Genomic DNA, 18,784 nt, shown 5'->3' on the forward strand with positions numbered 1-18,784 from the left:
GAAACTGACAGAACAGCAGTTTTTCTTTCAGTTTTCCCCTCTGTTTGGCCAAAAACACTGTGTTCATGATCATTCAGTTTGAAATTTTGACTATAAACATGGAGGTTTTTCAGATTTCCTGTTGTGGTGTTCACTACATATTTATATTTCTTTGCAGGCTGTAGCCACTGCCTACAACACTCTGGATCCTTCACTGGAAACCGAAGGTAACTCACTCCCACTAAACAATTACTCTTTGAATTTCCAGGAACAATACAAGTCGACTCCATTATGACTAAAAGTTTGCTAAAAAGAATTTCCTACTAAAGCAAGGCAGAATTTGACTCTGGACAAGTGTATCCATAGCAGACTGGTGGAAGTGGCCTTGGAGTTTTCCTACCTATTTGGCAAAAGGGAACAACAGCCTTTTTTCCGTTTTATCTAGTCAGGTAGCACAGACATAAAAAAAAATCACCTTTTCTACTGTATAGGCAGCCAAGTTTTATAAAAAAGCCCATTTTGCAAGCAGTGAAGTACCCATTTAACTATCATGAAAATATTGTCACAATGGAACAAATCGTAAAGGTTACAACAATACTTTCCCGACTGCTTTCGTGAGATTCACCCACTGAGAGTTGATAAAAAGCAGCAGAGACAAGAAAAAAAACGAGGTCAAGGAAAGAACAAGAGGAACAGAGGGAGAATAATCTGCATATATGATAATGTTTTTGTTGAGTGTTTTGGTTGCCGGTGGCTCTGTGAGCTTTGATTGCTGTTAAATATTTCTAACTCATTTAAACAGGCTGATCTACAGCACTGATGTTTCAGAAAATGGGCCGGGGCCAATAGAGACTGGGGTGGGGGAAGCTTAGCCTTCAACTGGTCACGGGGACTCATCTCACACAATCCAGTCTTACTGCTTTTGATCACTTACATATCCACATTTACAGTCTATCACTTTTACGGTGCATTCAAGGTGTTCTCTGTGAACTGAACCCATGGCATTTGTTTCCCTGTGTTTCTTCCTGCACGCATAGTATCTTTGTACTCAAAATGAGTCTCCGGGTCTGTGTTTTTGAATTATTGCTGTGATGCAGCAGTGGCTCTCGGCTCCACAGGGAAGGAACGGATGAGTCCAGAGGTCTTGTGGGAGAAGTAAGGGGCAATGAGCGCTCAGGCCGGGGGTAACTTATCTTTAATCATTTCAGATACTCTCTCTCTCTCCCGCCTGATCATGCCATTTCTCTTCTAAATGGAGGCAAGTGGCCTTGGATAAACCCATGTACTCATTTGTTTTGTGTTTATCTGTCTGTTCAGTTCATCTCTTCCAGGATCTGAATTCTGCAGGTCTGTGATCTTCCATGCAAGAGGGTTTACTGGCATTTAGCATATAAGCCATGAGGGGCAGTGGTTTTTGAAGTTGTAAATAAAAGATTATTGGAGTGTGTTTTACAAGAAAATACTTTTTCATTTTTTCTACTTCAAAATTTCATATTTACTTCAACGTATTACTTTTTGTTTCTTTGTAATTGTTTGTTAAATTTACTAGCAATTTCTGAGTAAAAATTGTTTCTAGAACCAAACATTTTTCAGTGTACTGTTATTGTGATTTTACCACAGTTTAGAAGTGTCATTAGGCATGATGTGGAGCAATGTTAACTGTGGTAAAATCACTGTAATGCACAACTTTTATAAAACAATGGCAACAGATCATTAAAAAAAAAAACATGATCTTACTAATAATCCAAATAAGCATTTTTATTATTGTTTAAAGCTGCAGTCCGTAAGTTTTGCCTCTTTGTCGCCATCTCTGTTCGAAACCTGCAATTGCAATTATTTGCGGAATTATCATCTACACGGCTCCTCAGCGCGGATTAATCTAATGTTTGCTGTCAGTCGCCGCACCGGTGTGGATACTGTACTTCGGAATCACAGATTGTAGTCTTGGAAGTATGACGAAAATAAGAATTTTCACCGGAAAATGTCATCTGAACAAGTAAGTAACAAATCTGCCACTTTTGTTCTGACCAACATGCCATACAACCTACTAGTTGGGACTCCTTCTTCATGTAAACAGACGTGACGTAATGGAACAAAGACGAATGGATGCATGCTCGAATTTAACCACCAGTACCATCCGAATTATAAAACATTATTACAAGCTTACCGTTGTGAATCAGGCTAAGGTAAGGAGATAGTTTTGAACACTGGCTGGTAATGTACTTGCTCAAAAAATGATTTTGAATCATTTCGAACAAAAAAAAGTTACGGACTGCAGCTAGATGCAAATGTAACTAAATGCCTCAAACTTCATTTAAACTTCATTTATCATTTAAACCAGTGATTCTCAACTGGAGTGTGCAGAAAGAAGAGAACAAAAGAAGAAACAACAACAACAAATGTAATTCTATGTTTTCTTTTGATGCGCAACTTTTATTTTGAACGATGTGCTCTTACTACAGAGCCCCTAATGGGACATGATGAATGAAAAAAATATGAGATGGAGGAGAAATTATTTGTCAGTGCTTTTGTGTTCTCTCGCAAATTACAACTGTGCATTCCCTTGCAAAATGAGAAACTTTATATAACAGAATTTTCAAAGATGTGCAGTCACAGGTGGGTGTACATGAAGTTTTATTTATGTAGAATTTATTAGCTTTTTCAGTTTCCATTTAATTTCAGTTTAGTTTTAGTCATTTTAATACTTGAACTTAATTAATTTCTGTTTGTTTCCAAGGCGACATTAATATTTTTCATTTAAGCTTTTTTTTTAGTTTTTCATCTAATATCTATATTTTATTTCAGCTTTATTTCAATTGTTTTAGTTCCCAATAGCAACACTGCTTTAAACATGACTCATCCAATCAGAATGTAGGCAGCCCTCTCTCATATATTCCTAATCTCTTATTGTGACCAAACAACACCGATATTTCATCTCCTCACCTCCACCAAGCCTCCCCCTCTTTTTGTTGTTCTCTCTGTCTTTCTCTCTCACTCTGTTTGTCAGGAGCTGTCAGTCAGTATAAATTACTTTTGACTCCGGGTCCAGAAGGAGAGAGGGCGGAAAGGGGGGAGGGGGCTGTTGGTGTTATTTTACAGGACTAAAAGAAAAGAGAGAGAAAAGCTGATCATGTTAGTGTGATACTGATCATTTGAGACTTTCAAACTCTTTAACTATGAATCAAGGATGCTATGTGTCTATCCACCTGTTGTCCTTGGCAGCTTTGCATTTATATTTCAGTCTTTCCACATTGTGCATAATTTCTGCATCCATTTCCTGTTCCTTCTCCATCAGGAAAACTCTTTTCGGTTTGTTTGTTTTGATTTGTGTTTGTGCGTGTGTGTTTCTGTGGCATATAATCCCTCATGTTTGTTTTCCCAGATACGTCTGTTCAGCTCCCTTGGCAGAGTACAAGTGTGTGAGATGGATGGATAGATGCAGAGAGAGAGAGAGAGAGGGTGGAAAATGTCTCTGTAATCAAACTCCTCCCTCTTTCTCGCCGCCAAATGAGCTCATCTCTCTCTCCTGATCCCTCCATTTCCATCAGCTCAACTCCCCAATTACTTTATACCTCTATTCTCTCATCACTCTTTCTTTCTAACCTGATGTACTCTTGCTATTTTTCTCTCACTTACTTTTACTGTCTTTCCTCACCTTCATCATCTGAGAAACAGGGATGAACAGACATTTTGGGACACTTGAGCATTCCGTGGCTCTTTGATCAGCCTGATAATTTATTAAGATCATTAAAATATTTATCTAAGACAGACTTATTCATTATTAAAAGAGCAAATTTAGCTTTTTAAAAGCCAGTAAGGCAGCCAGAAATGTTTGTAATAATTCAATTACAGTAGGCTTGTGAACACTGAATCAATGGGATTGTTTTGGTATTGTCTTTTCCTGGTAGATGTTGTAGCCTGGATAATTCACAATGTATTTGGGTTTGAAGAGAGACATGACGCTGTTCATGAAGACATTGCTTTATATACAACTTATAGATAACTAAAACTTTTGAAACAAAACAAACAAAAAAAACCCACATTTAAATGTTTTATTGTTGCAGATGTACGCACTGTACACTGAGAAGCAGACAGTTTTTGTATTTATCAATGTTCAGCAACTCCACAAGGTAATAAGCAAGTTACAAAGTTTGAGGTACAAAAAAACTAATATTTTCAGCTCTTCTTCCCTGTTTGTGAACCCGCTACACTGTAAAATTGTAAAATGTTTACCTGTAAAAGTTCATAGCAGTACTTTAAGGGTACGTATTAAGGTATTAACATACACATTTTAGGTGTAGATAAGGTACAAAGTTGGCCTTTTAAGGTTACTGCCCCAGTGACAAGCTGTTGTACCCCTAAAGGTACAATTTTGTAGACTGAATTTTTGCCCTTTGAAGGAGAAGGGAGTCATGGTTGTGAGGCATTTTACTCTTGAATGTTTCCAAGGCAGCATCACATGGCTGAAGCTGTCCTTAAAGTCAACTCTGAACTAACCTTTTTTACTAATTTACTTTTATAATTAACAATGTAACTATATTTACCTACCTAATCTACTTTTTTAATCAATGCAACAAGGCTCTATTACTCATTTTGCATGTAAAAGACATAGACATCTTGAAGGCGCAGTCACAAATAACAGTCTGTTCAATTGTAAAGGTCAGACAGAGAGAGAGTGTGGAAAACTATGACTGGATTTGGCACTAAAACATTGTACACTGACCTCAGAGGAAAAATATCATGAAAAAAATTGTGTGTGTGTATATATATATATATATATATATATATATATATAAAGATGTGAAAAAAATAACAAAATAAGAGGGGTAAAACAATATGCATGTTATTTTTTTATTTTTGTTTAGTACTGTCCTGAGTAAGATATTTTTCATAAAAATGTTTACATATGGTACACAAGACAAAAAATTGCTGAATTTATAAAAACGTCCCGCTCAAAATTTTGTGAACCCTTGATTCTTAATGTGTGGTTACCTGGATGATCCACGACTGTTTTTTTTTGTTTTGTGGTTGTTCATGAGCTCCTTGTTTATCCTGAACAGTTAAACTGCCCAATATTCTTCAAAAAAATCCTCCTGGTCCTGAAAAATCTTCAGTTTTCCAGCATCTTTTGTGTATTTGAACCCTTTCCAGAGGTGACTGTATGATTTTGAGATCTGTGTTTTCACACTGAGGACAAATGAGGGACTCAAACACAACTATTAAAAAAGGTTCAAACCTTCACTGATGCTCCAGAAGGAAACACGATGCATTAAGAGCCGGGGGGTGAAAACTTTTGAACAGGATAAAAGATGTCCAAATTTTTCTCATTTTGTTTAAATATCTTTTTTTTTTTTTTTCATTGGTTCTGCCCTTCGGAAGCAACAGAAGATACTTAAATGTTTGCCAGAAGACAAATTAAGTACAATATTCCTTGATCTTCAAATTCAAAAGTTTTCACCCCTCGGCTCTTAATGCATCGTGTTTCCTTCTGGAGCATCAGTGAATGTTTGAACCTTTTTTAATAGTTGAGTTTGAGTCCCTCAGTTGTCCTCAGTGTGAAAAGATGGATCTCAAAATCAGTCACTGCTGGAAAGGATTCAAATACACAAAAGATGCAGGAAATCTGAAGAATTTTTGGGACCAGGAGGATTTTTCTGAAGAACAGAGCTCAGAACAAACAAGAGACTCATGAACAACCATCACAAAACATAAAAAACATTCGTAGATCATCCAGGTAACCACACACAGTATTAAGAATAAAGGGTTTGTAAACTTTTGAATTGGGTCATATTTATAAATTCATTTTTTTGTCTTGTGGAATTTATGTAAACATCATTTATGTAAAATAACTTATTCAGGACAGTACTAAATAAAAAATGACATGCATCCCTCTTATCCCTCTTATTTTGTTAAAATTATTCACATTTTCACTGATTCTGCAAGGGGTTCATAAACTTTCAAGCAGCACTGTGTGTATATATATATATATATATATATATATATATATATATATATATATATATATATATGTAAGGATTCTTTAAGGAATAGAACTAATTTATCTGAAATAGAAATCTTTTGTAACAATATAAAATATAAATGTCTTTAATGTCACTTTTGGTCAATTTAATGCATCTTTGCTGAATAAAATGATTAATTTCTAAAAGTACTTTTTAAAAAAGTATTAATTATTTAACAAAAAAATCTTACTGACCGCAAACCTTCGAATGGTAATATGACTCTTTAACTTTAACTCAGAGAAAAAGAAAACAAAAAAAAAAGTCACAGGAGGTGCTCCTCATCCCTGAGATTTGCTCAAACTCACGGATGAAATTACAGCTCACGTTTCAGACGTCACAGAGGTGGAGGAGTTAGAGAGGAAGGGGAAAAGGAGGACTTAACTCATGGAGAGAGAGAGATTTCCATGTCAGCAGGAAGTATCAAACCCTTTATGATATTCCTACCTCCTAATAGCTGGAATAGCAACAACCAATGAGACAGTGACCTAGAAACAAGAAGACGAGAAGAAAAACATCTTACGGCACTGTAGTGTGGTCATAAAACACGACAATGCTCTTGATTTACAAGAGATAATAATTCTGTATTGCCTACACACAAATACACAGACAAAAACACATTTATTTGATCTCATTTACGTATGAAGATGCCACATTTCCTATGTAGCACTGTAATATGTGTCGAAATATCTGTAAATAACATATTTTTTGTTCTGGGAGCAGACTCGTTAAACTAGGTTAAATATACAGACTGTCTGTCGGGCTCTGAAAGAGTCCTATTTCCTGTCTTTGGTTTCCAAAACAAGGTTTACTTCTTGCTGTGGTTGTCACTGGTTCACGAAGAGAGATCGACCCATTCGCATTTCATACAGGCGAGTAAATGGCAGTAAATGTCAGAGAGAGGCCATTTACGTGTGAAGCAAAGCATCTTGGGAAAAGATGCTGGAAATGGCTGTCAGAGGCTGTTTAAGTCTGTCTTATTCTGAAATTATGAGCTCTATTTTAGTGCCTAGATTACCTGGAGAACAGAGAGACAGCAGGATAGAGAGACCGAGAGAGAGAGGGAGAACATGTGGAGGGCGACTGATTAAGTCATATTTACACACTTAAAAAAAATGAATAAATTTGTAGCACCTTCTTTCTCCAGTAATTTGCGTGTCAGCAGCTGCTGCAGACATAATGACGCACATCTGGAACACAGCTGCACAGAGTAAATGCCCTCCAACGATGCAAATTAATATTAAACAGGAAGGAAGCTGAAGTATATGCATTATTTGACAGAAGAATAAAAAAGATTGAGTTGAAATATGGAAACAAAGCACTAAAAAAAAAATAACACTGTGTTCTCATAACTTGAATATCATATTAAAGCAATATTTTCCTGTGAAGCTGCTCTGCTGCTCAATGCATATTGTGAATTTCACTACACGAATAAATTTGACATGGATTTTTGTATTTTTTATAAATAATATTCAGGAACTATATATGTATATATATATAAATATATATATATATATATATATATATATTTTATTTTTTTTTTTTTTTTTTTTTTTTTTTTTTCTTGAAACACATCTTCAGATGCACCTGAACACATCATCAGTGATGTTACCAGGGGTCCTCGGATGTTTCGGGTCTTTCAACATCAGACACCCTCGCCCAGGCGACCCAGCCGCGGCTGATCAGACCGCGACTTGTGTTCAGGTAGCACTCGCTTGCCCCCATGGTGCTCCTCTGCGGATCCAGAGCCATCTCGAGGCTTTCTCGGCTGCGTCGGTGATGTTCTTAATGGCCCTGCTCCTTGTTGTTCCTGTAATGCCCAGCGCAGTAAAGGCTTTGTAAAGGGAGCGCCCCACAAATCCTCTGCAGCCAACCTCGATAGGCATGCATCTCGCCTTCCAGCCCTGTGCTCGACAGTCTGTGACCAGATGTTCATATTTGGTCATCTTTCTTTCATGGGCTTCTCCCAAGCGGTCCTCCCATGGCACAGTCAGTTCCATGATGATTATGCTCTTGGTGCTCTCTGAGACTAGGATGATATCTGGCCTCATAGTTGTGCTCACAATGTGCTGGGGGAATTTCAGCTGCTTCTCCAAATCCACAGAGAGTTTCCAGTCCTTGGCTGATGCCAGGATCCCTGCTGGTGCCTTCCTCCCTGCTTTTGGCTGTTCTCCTGCCCTAACAAATGCGATTGAGCAATTGGTGTTGCTCCCTCAGCCGCCTTTGCTGATCTCTTTGCTGATGGTGTCTGCAATAGATTTCAGCACCTGGTTGTGACGCCAAGTGTACCGACCCTGGCCGAGCGCTGTTGGGCAGGAACTCAGAATGTGCTCCAGTGTTCCCCGAGCTGGGCACAATTGGCAAGTTGGTGTGTCTGCTTTTCCCCACGTACAGAGGTTTGCTGGACTAGGCAGGACGTCGTACACTGCCCGAATCAGGAAGGTTATGCGGTGTGGCTCGCTTTGCCAGAGCTCCGTCCAGGTGACCTTGCGGTCCATGGCCTGCTCCCACCTTGTCCAGGCCCCCTGTTGCCCCATTCCAGCTGCTCTACTCATCCTTCCTTCCTCCACAGCAGCTCTGACCTCTTCCTGTATTCGACTGCGTTTCTCCTTCCCCTTCAATTCTTTAAGTCGAGGAGGTGTTGGGAACATCCCCAAGCCTGCTCTGCCTCGGGCCACCACTCCCACAAGCTCTTTGTGCCTCAGACGTGCCTGTGCATCCAGCACAGCGGCTTGGGCGCTCCACTTTCTCCCTGTCCTCACCAGCACTCCTGCCTGGGCCACCTTTGGGTCGTTGGAGTCTCTATACATCACCACCTCGCGTGCCCGAGTCACTTTAAACTCCTCTTCCAGGGATTTCAGAGGCAACCGGAGCATTGTGGTATTTCCATAGAGGGCAATGTTGCTGAGGCTCCTGGGCAACCCTAACCATCTCCTGAGACAGCTGCTGACCTTTCTTTCCAAGGTCTCCACCGTAGAAATGGGAACCTCATACACAAGTAGCGGCCAGAGTATTCTTGGCAGGACACCATGTTGGTAAATCCATGCTTTAAACTTGCCGGGGAGGCCAGAACGGTCTATTGCTCTTAACCAGCTGCCCAGCTCCTGGCAGGTTGACTGGACTGATGTGGAGTCTCTGAGGCTGCTGTCAAAAACCTTGCCCAAGCTTTTCACTGGCTGTTCTGACAGTGATGGTATCTTTGCCCCTTTGATGCTGAAATGGAACTTCTCCGTGACCTTGCCTTTCTTCAGCACTAGCGAACGGGACTTGGTTGGTTTGAACTCCATCCGTGCCCACCGGATGAGCTTTTCCAGTCCTTGGAGTATCCACCTTCCTCCTGGCACTGACTCTGTGGTGACTGTCAAGTCATCCATAAATGCTCTAATTGGCGGTTGGCGGACCCCTCCTCTACTTTGGGGCCCTCGACACTCAGGCTCAGCCGATTTGACAATCATATTCATCGCCACCGCAAATAGAATCACTGAGATGGTGCAGCCTGTGATTATTCCCACCTCCAGTTTGTGCCAATCTGATGTCACACCTCCTGCAGAGACTCGCATCCTGAAATGGTTGTAATAGTCCAAGATCAGATCTGCAATGTGATGTGGCACATGGTGCTTGGTCAAGGTGGTCTGGACCAGCTTGTGGGGGATAGAGCCATATGCATTGGCTAGGTCTAACCACAGTACCGTAAGGTCTCCCTTATGATCCCGAGCTTCCCGGATGAGCTGAGTTACCACTCCAGTGTGTTCTAAGCAGCCTGGGACACCAGCAATTCCTCCCTTTTGCACAGATGGGTCTATGTAGTTGTTAGCTAAGAGGAAGTTGCTCAGACGCCTTGCTACTATACTGAAGAAGATCTTTCCTTCCACGTTCAGCAATGAGATTATTCTAAATTGATTGATCTTCTTGGAATCTTTTTCTTTGGGGATCCAGACTCCCTCAGCAAATCTCCACTGCTGTGCCACCTTTCCTCTTCTCCAAATGACTCGAATGATTTTCCAGAGTCGCCTGAGTAGCAAGGGGCAGTTCTTGTAGACCTTGTAAGGGATCCCACTTGGTCCAGGGGCAGAGCTAGATCGTGCCTTGCGCACAACCTCCTGGACTTCTTTTAACAGTGGTTCCCTGCTGTCAAACTCCTTGGTGGGGGGGGTGGATTTACAAGAATGCTACACTGACCCAACTCTTCCTCCCGGTGAGGGTCGCTATAAGTGCTGCGCAGATGCTGGTAAATTTCCTCTTTTGAACATAGCAACTTTCCATCACACTTCTGTCCCAGGAGCTGTTTAGTAAAGCCAAAGGGGTTGGCAATAAACGAAGCTCTCTTCCTGGATCTCTCCTATCTCGGCGCCTTCGGTGTCATTCTGCCCTGCGCAAGGTCATCAGCCTTTTCCTCAAGACAGCTCTCAACTCCTCCAGGGGGGGGCGTTGCTCCTCACTGGCTTCCTTGTGCTGCTTCTTAAGGGACTTAATATATATATATATATATATATATATATATATATATATATATATATATATATATATATATATATGTACAGTACAGTCCAAAAGTTTGGAACCACTAAGATGTTTTAATGTTTTTAAAAGAAGTTTCGTCTGCTCACCAAGGCTACATTTATTTAATTAAAAATACAGTAAAAAACAGTAATATTGTGAAATATTATTACAATTTAAAATAACTGTGTACTATTTAAATATATTTGACAAAGTAATTTATTCCTGTGATGCAAAGCTGAATTTTCATCATCGTTACTCCAGTCTTCAGTGTCACAAGATCCTTCAGAGATCATTCTAATATGCTGATTTGCTGCTCAGTAAACATTTATGATTATTTTCAATGTTGAAAACAGTTGTGTACTTTTTTTTCAGGATTCCTTGATGAATAGAAAGTTCAAAAGAACAGCATTTATCTGAAATACAAAGCTTCTGTAGCATTATACACTACCGTTCAAAAGTTTGGGGTCAGTAAGAATTTTTATTTTTATTTTTTTGAAAAGAAATTAAAGAAATGAATACTTTTATTCAGCAAGGATGCATTAAATCAATCAAAAGTGGCAGTAAAGACATTTATAATGTTACAAAAGATTAGATTTCAGATAAACACTGTTCTTTTGAACTTTCTATTCATCAAATAATCCTGAAAAAAAAATATTGTACACAAATATTTTGTACAATTGTACACATTAAATGTTTCTTGAGCAGCAGATCAGCATATTAGAATGATTTCTGAAGGATATGTGACACTGAAGACTGGAGTAATGATGCTGAAAATTCAGCTTTGCCATCACAGGAATAAATTACTTTGTGAAATATATTCAAATAGAAAACAGTTATTTTAAATTGTAATAATATTTCACAATATTACTGTTGTATGTCTCATCTGTCTCATGCATTGGCTAACATGAACTAACAATGAGTAATTTTTTTCGTTCTTATTGTAGTTTATAAAAATAAAACTGTTAATTGTTTGTTACTTCACAGTGCATTAACTAACATTACATACTAACATAAACATTAACATTTTGATATTAAAATGTATTAGTAAATGGTAAAATTAACATTACCTAAGAGTAATAAATGCTGTAGAAGTATTGTTCATCGTTAGTACATGTTAAATTACAATTGACCCTTTGCCAGGAGTTTGATTGACAGGCGATCTAACCAATCATAACGCCGAATCCGCCATTTTGTCCAACAAAGCAGTCAGGGGAGTTAGTAGATTAACGTCGGTGGACTTGAACTTGAAAAATTGAAACAACATTCCTTATGATGTTCATTCATGTTTATTTGATGCTATAAATGAACTACTAAGAAGAGATGATCGGTTCACAAGGTGCTACAGCGATTTGTCACGACACATTTAAGAGCCACAAAATGGTATTTATTGTTTAAATTTCTTTAGAAATGACAAAATTTGAAATTTCAAAAGCAAAAGTTTCATAGCAAAAGTAACCTGCTCTATCTTGTCTGTCGACGCGTTGTCAGTATCCTCTTTGCTTCGCGATGTATTTTTCACTCTGTGAGAACATGATGTGTTGCGAGAGATCGGCATGGCTTGTCAGACATGGCAACAGTAACTAAAGGGGGCGGGTCTTTGCGAACGGTCAGTGCTACTGTGCAATTATTGAGAAATAATAACAATTTTTGCGGTGAGAAAGCTATTAAAACATACTCTAGCTTTTCTACTACGACTGACCAGCACATCAGTCAGAAATTGAAAACAGAACCTGAAATGCAATCAGCTATATGTCTTCAAAATGAATTGCGAGGTTAACACAAGTTGACACGTTGACATAACAAGAGTGCTATGAAGCAGGCCTACATCACTTTACATTCATGAAGGTGCTCATCCCACATGATTGTGAGCAGCGTGTGAGGCCGTCGGTTTGCTCAACAGAATCGAACATCTGTCTTTGCTCTTGCTCCCCATTAATCAAGGCAATCAATTCATCAATTAAGTACATCACCATAGATACCAGAGGCCCCTGGGGGCCAGAACAACCTTGCTTGATCCCCTTAGTGATGTTTAACCATAGAGTAACAAAATCTCTAAACAAACTATAGAAATCATTGAACCCACTTTGTGGCTAAATCAATTGCAGAACTCTTAAACATATGTCACTATGACAGCAGTAATATAACTGTGAAGATCATGGATATGTTTGCTGCTGTTGTTATTTCTGGAACAATGCGTCAGCATTGTGATTCACACTGTTACAAAATCTCTTAGAGAATGTAAATGTCAGTTTAACAATGCAAAAAACAAACAAAAATAAACTAAGTGAATACTATAGCAGAATATTTAGGACAGAGAGATTAAACATATTATAGACAAATGAAATTTGTTGTACAAACTACAGAATTGCTCGATAAAGATAGTTGTTCAAAAATGGTTTAGTTCCTATTACATGCTGTAGGCTATTTGTCATATAATTATCACTCTGTTTTGTTTATGTTTCCTTCTGTTTTTTGTTTTGTTTTGGTTTTTTTTAAGGTCATATATGGTTCCGATATGTTGCCGACACAGCAGTGTTTTAGCATTTTTTACATAGCCTACTAATTATTAAAAATTATATTCGTTTTTTATAGGCTATTTTTAATATATATTTCTATATTAATTTATTTTTATTTCAATTACAGTAATTTAGTACTGCAACCAAATTAACATTTATAGTTTCTTAAAGGGATAGTTCACTCAACAATGAAAATTTTGTCATCATTTACACACCCCCATGATGTTCCAGACCTGTATGAATTTCTTTCTTCTGCTGAACACAAAAGAAGATATTTTGAAAAATGTCGGAAACCAAACAGCTGATGGGACCCCATTAGTTACGTTTCCATCCAAAGTTGCGTATTTAACTTATGCGCAAATTTTGAATATTGCATAAAACATTTGCGAATAAAGCAGTTTCTCCATCCAGTGAGTCAAAGAGAACAAAAACGTCACTTCCTGATACACTGATGCTAAATATCACTAAGAAAAATGAAGTTTCTGCAATAGAATCCAATGAATATAATAATTTTCATATATAATAAATTATTTGCACCTCAGAGCATGCAGATGAAACCCAATAAAGGCTGTCATGTTATCTTGCACTCAAATGCCTGGTATTTGTGAATGCAATTGTGTGAGGCACTTCTGGGAGGGAACTGACCCTTCGCAAAGACCTGCACCCCTTAGTTACTGTTGCTTTGTCCGACAAGCCGTGGCGCTGTGACGCCACACAGAGTGAAAAATACATCACGGAGCAAAGAGGACACTGACAACACACCGACATACTGGACAGAGAACGATATTAAAGTCCCAGCTTTCAAATTGTGTCATTTTTTTTAAGAAATTCAAACAATAAAAACCATTTTGTGGCTCTTTAATGTGTCGTGACAGATCGCTGTAGCGCCTCAGCTCAAGCGGCTCGTGAACCGATCATCTCTTCCTTCTAGTTAATTTATAGCATCAAATAATAAACATGAATGAACATCAGAAGAAAAGTTGTCAGTACACACCATTTTTCAAGTTCAAGTCCACCGAGGTTATCCTTCTAACTCCTGACTGCTTTGTCGGACAAAATGGCGGATTCTGCGTTATGATTCGTTAGATCGCTTGTCAATCAAACTCCCGGCGAAGGTTCAGTTAAATCGAACCACTTTAATGACAGACTTTGCTCAGGCATTACACAATGTCAAAGTCACATGTATTTTTTTATGTGCATCAAGGAATTTATTCAGTAAAAGAGTTTCCATTGTAGTTTTTGCCTATGTTTTCGTGTCGCATAAAATATTTATCCTACTCATTTGAGCGCATAGGTTTTATATGCGCGTTTTTAGAATTTATGCGCATCTTGGCGTTCCAGCGTTTTCTTTTATGCAATATCCCAAAATGTGCATAAAAATAGGTGGATGGAAACATAGCTATTGACTTCCATAGTTTTTTTTTTTTCATACTATGGAAGTCAGTGGGGTCCATCAACTGTTTGGTTACTCACATTCTTCAAAATATCTTATTTTGTGTTCAGCAGAAGAAATTCATACAGGTCTGGAACAACTTGAGGATGAGTAAATGATGACAGATTTTTCATTTTTGGGTGAACTATACCTTTAAATCATCGCACTGAGTCGTTAAAAAGAACATGATCATAAAAGTCACTAGTTCGTGAATCATGCATCACGGTGTTCGTTGTTTTTACGGTAAACACCGGCGCGTGCTGTGAAGAGATTAATCTAAAGATATCACATATTTACACCCGGAAAACTGTTATAACTGTCACCAATGTCGACTAGACGTTACATTATTGACGAAAAATTTTATTTTTGTAACTATTTTAGCCATTGTACTACTCGATATTTGACAGCGCGAGTTAGTTACGTTAGCCTACCTTTGCAATCCACTGCATGGTTTTTGATGAGGAAAAAGTGCTGCCCAGAAGGTGATAAAGCGGCTACAAGACCAAGTTTATTGCCAGCACTTCTCTTTCCAGCCCTGCAAAGGTCCTCAGAGTCGCAACAGATGTTCAGCACCTCAACTCTCAAGGTGAACAACAACGTCATCTAGGTAAGCAGATGCTTAGCATTAGTGAGGCTGCAACATGCATTAAGCTGGCCATAAGGTCTTTCCCTTCACTGTGGGCGAAAAGTGACCTTGCCAGTAGTGTGAGATCCAGAGTAGAAGTGAAGCTTGCTTTGGAATATGGTAGCTGTCAGTGTTTCTAGTAGCCCTTTACAATCCCAATGTCATTTCCCCACAGTTATTGCACCTGTGTAATTGCCATGCTTATAGATAGATAATTAACCCCTGATAAAAACACCCATTTGGAGAGGTAAATGCTGGACCATGGCTTGATGCGTCATTATGTACTATGATTATTTATGAAGTATGTATTAGTTAGGCATAGACTTGGTACTTCTGAAAAGTTTATGCCTTATTGCACTATGGACAAAACACTTATGTCTTTTTCTTCTCACTATAGTACTGTACTGTTATTATTTATTTATTTAATCAAATTTATATAATTTTTTTTTTTAATCAAATTTTCTTGTTTATTTCAATCAGATTTATTTATTTTATATTTTTATTTTATTGTAGTTTTTTTTTACACTTTTTAGCACTCCCTTGCGGCCCCCTTAGGGTTTCTGGACCCCTGTTTAAACCCCTGCAGTAGGCGATGACCTCAGCATGCATGAAGGAAGTCTTCCATGTTTTCCTGCTATCCTTTTCCATACCTGTTGTTTTGTGATGTGCTGCTGGAAAAAAGTATATTAGCCATGGTGACACATACAAAACCTCATTCTACGTCACTGCAGCAAGAAAAATAACAGGTAAAGTAGATGATTATTAAACCTAAAGGGGTTTTTTACTAAATGCATACTAAATGTGCATACTAAGTGTGGGTGATCTGATGCGTAGGTTGTGCTTCTTTCTTTGTCAACAAGCAGAAGGAGGTTAGGTGATGCTGTTCAGTTGCTTCCTGTTACAACTGGAGAGACATGTAAGTGTCACCGGAGTCATTTCTCACCTTATTGAGATGCCAACCTCCTTTTGTATCATCCCCTGACAATTGAAGCTGAGGTCTAGGTGTTTTCTATTATGATGCACCATTCACAGCATCTGTTTTTTTGCAATTACCCAAGATGATCCTGAAATATACATATATAGCTTGCCCTTTATACATAATATATTGTATAATAATTTCTATGGTGCATATTTTAGTTAGTTTATGTTTATATTTTAGTTAGATTATACTAGGACCTTAAATAACATATAAAGGCAAACAGGCATAATACAAGAAATAATAACATCAGTATGATGAAGAGAACAAATTTTAAGACTTTGTTGCTTGAATTGCAAAAAAAAATCCAAGGAAAAAAGCAGAACAACGACAGAGGACAGAGGAAAAAAGAGAAAGAAAGATAGGAACCCAAGGTGCCTCTTTTGTTTAATTAGCTGAGCCAAATTAATTAGTAACAGAAGCTTGAATTAATTATGGTTGAAAAGCGGCAAAGAGACTGACAGTCATGGTAACGTCCCAAAGATTTACTGTTTCAGCTACTGTTATTGTGCAATTAGACAGTCTCTCACTTTCTCTTCAGCTCATTATAATATAAATAACATTGCTCCCAAAATACAGCTTTTATTTCCTTTCTACTGCTTGTGTCATGCTGTTTCTCCTCTGAATCTGTTCTTTTTGATTGGGCTCTGTAATTTGCGGCCTTTTATTTGTTTTATTGCCTGAGTGCTTGCTGTTATTTGTTTTAGTGCCAGTGTATTATTGGAAATGTTTGGTTCAAGTCACTCCGCTTTACTGGTGGAGTATGAGGATTTGGGATTGCATGAGTCAATCCGCATCGGATGCTTTTGTCCTTAATAAGCTTTTTAACTAGCTTAATCAGCAAGGTCAACCTTTGTCAATCATGATTACAATTTTTTAATTGAGTATGATTTTTAATTTCAATTTCTTAATTTGATGTAGCAAACAGGATGCATAATTGAATACTCTAAAGTAGAATAAACATTGAAAAGTATTAAATTTCAATATGTTGTGTTAGTTTTATCTAAATCAGAGGTTTTCTTGTGGAAACCTCCCTCCTTTTCTCTTGAAGCCATTACGGAAGTGACTTAAACTGCAATTCATAGACTGGCCTCTAGAGACAAAAAAACTGCTCTTCAGAAACCTACAGGTGATGTCACAGTCCATATTTTTTCTCTGTCTATGTTGCTTACACACAATTCATGAAACAATTCACCATTTTCTCACAACTACACTATAAAAAAATTTTCAACTTCAAAAACTTAAAAAGTGTTTGCGCTGCCTTACATTTTTAAGTTTAGTCAACTTGAAATATGAAAATGTACTAAGTGAGAGCTTGGATATTTGAGTTGACTAAACTTGAAGTTTTAAGGCAGCGTCACACTTAATTTTTTAAGTTGAAACAACAAAAACATTTTTTACAGTATATAAACACATTTTCGTAACTACACAACAATTTGTCGGACTCAAATATTTCAGTCAAAAACATATTCTCTTCTGTCAAAATCAAACTTTGGCCTCAGATGACACACAAACCTAACAAATACTGAAGAAATCAATTCAAAACACTATTACAAAAACCTCTAATTGGGAATCAGGAATCATGTAGGTCATTGTCTGTTACTGTTTACTACATAAATGGACTGCAGCAGATACAGCAAAATACAACGAGCTTTAAAGGTGCCCTAGAATTGAAAATTGAATTTATCTCGGCATAGTTAAATAATTAGAGTTCTGTACATGGAAATGACATACAGTGAGTCTCCTTCTTATGTAAATTTGATTTGTTTAAAAGACCTCAGAAGAACAGACGAATCTCAACATAACACTGACTGTTACGTAACAGTTGGGATCATTAATATGTACGCCCCCAACTTTTGCATATGCCAGCCCATGTTCAAGGCATTACACAAGCCAGTATTAACGTCTGGAGCAGCACAGCAGACTAGGGAAGCAAGCAAGGTCAATAGCGAAAAATGGCAGATGGAGCGATAATAATTGACATGATCCATGATTACATGATATTTTTAGTGATATTTGTAAATTGTCTTTCTAAATGTTTCGTTAGCATGTTGCTAATGTACTGTTAAATGTGGTTAAAGTTACCATCGTTTCTTACTGTATTCAGGGAGACAAGAGACGTCGTTATTTTCATTATTAAACACTTGCAGTCTGTATAATTCATAAACACAACTTCATTCTTTATAAATCTCTCCAACGGTGTGTAATGTTAGCTTTAGCCACAGAGCACTATCAAACTCAGTCAGAATCAAATGTAAACATCCAAATAAATACTATACTTGTCTCATCTAAAGTACTGTACTGATACTGTAATGATACTGTATGAGTAAGTAGTAGATAAAACCCTGTATATCAGCTTTCCTCATGGTCATTCCGTGCACAAGAACATGATCAACTAGAGTGCTTCATATTTCATCAGGAACAAATGTTCTTCGATTCCCCTTCCCTTTAGTTTCCTCTCATTTTCCTCTTCCTCTCTCTCCCACCTTTTTCCAGCTTTCTCACCAGTATTGAAATGTAATCACTTTTGGCTCCATTTATATTAAGATTCTGATTAGTGTGTCACAAGATAAATGTGTGTTATTTGAGTTCATATTGTGACAGCTTGAGTTATTTATCTTCTAAATGAGAACATCAAAAAATAGGTTATTTTTGTGTGCAAAGTTTTGCAGAATTATGTTTTGTAATAGAACTTGTATTAAAGGGATAGTTCACCCAAAAATAAAAAAAAAATGTCAT

General features: G+C 37.7%; 1 long non-coding RNA gene and 1 pseudogene across 1 annotated transcript; one reads left to right on the forward strand and one right to left on the reverse strand.

Moving 5' to 3' along the window:
* Positions 1-7,618: 7,618 nt before the first annotated feature.
* LOC125269049 lies at positions 7,619-10,469 on the reverse strand (annotated as a pseudogene).
* A 4,094-nt stretch (positions 10,470-14,563) lies between these two features.
* LOC125250091 lies at positions 14,564-17,131 on the forward strand. Its single transcript, XR_007180717.1, has 3 exons — positions 14,564-15,051; positions 15,603-15,815; positions 15,933-17,131. It is a non-coding gene; the product is annotated as an uncharacterized LOC125250091 (long non-coding RNA).
* The last annotated feature ends 1,653 nt before the right edge of the window (positions 17,132-18,784 follow it).

Source organism: Megalobrama amblycephala, linkage group LG1 (assembly GCF_018812025.1).
Source record: "Megalobrama amblycephala isolate DHTTF-2021 linkage group LG1, ASM1881202v1, whole genome shotgun sequence".
NCBI lineage: Eukaryota > Metazoa > Chordata > Actinopteri > Cypriniformes > Xenocyprididae > Megalobrama > Megalobrama amblycephala.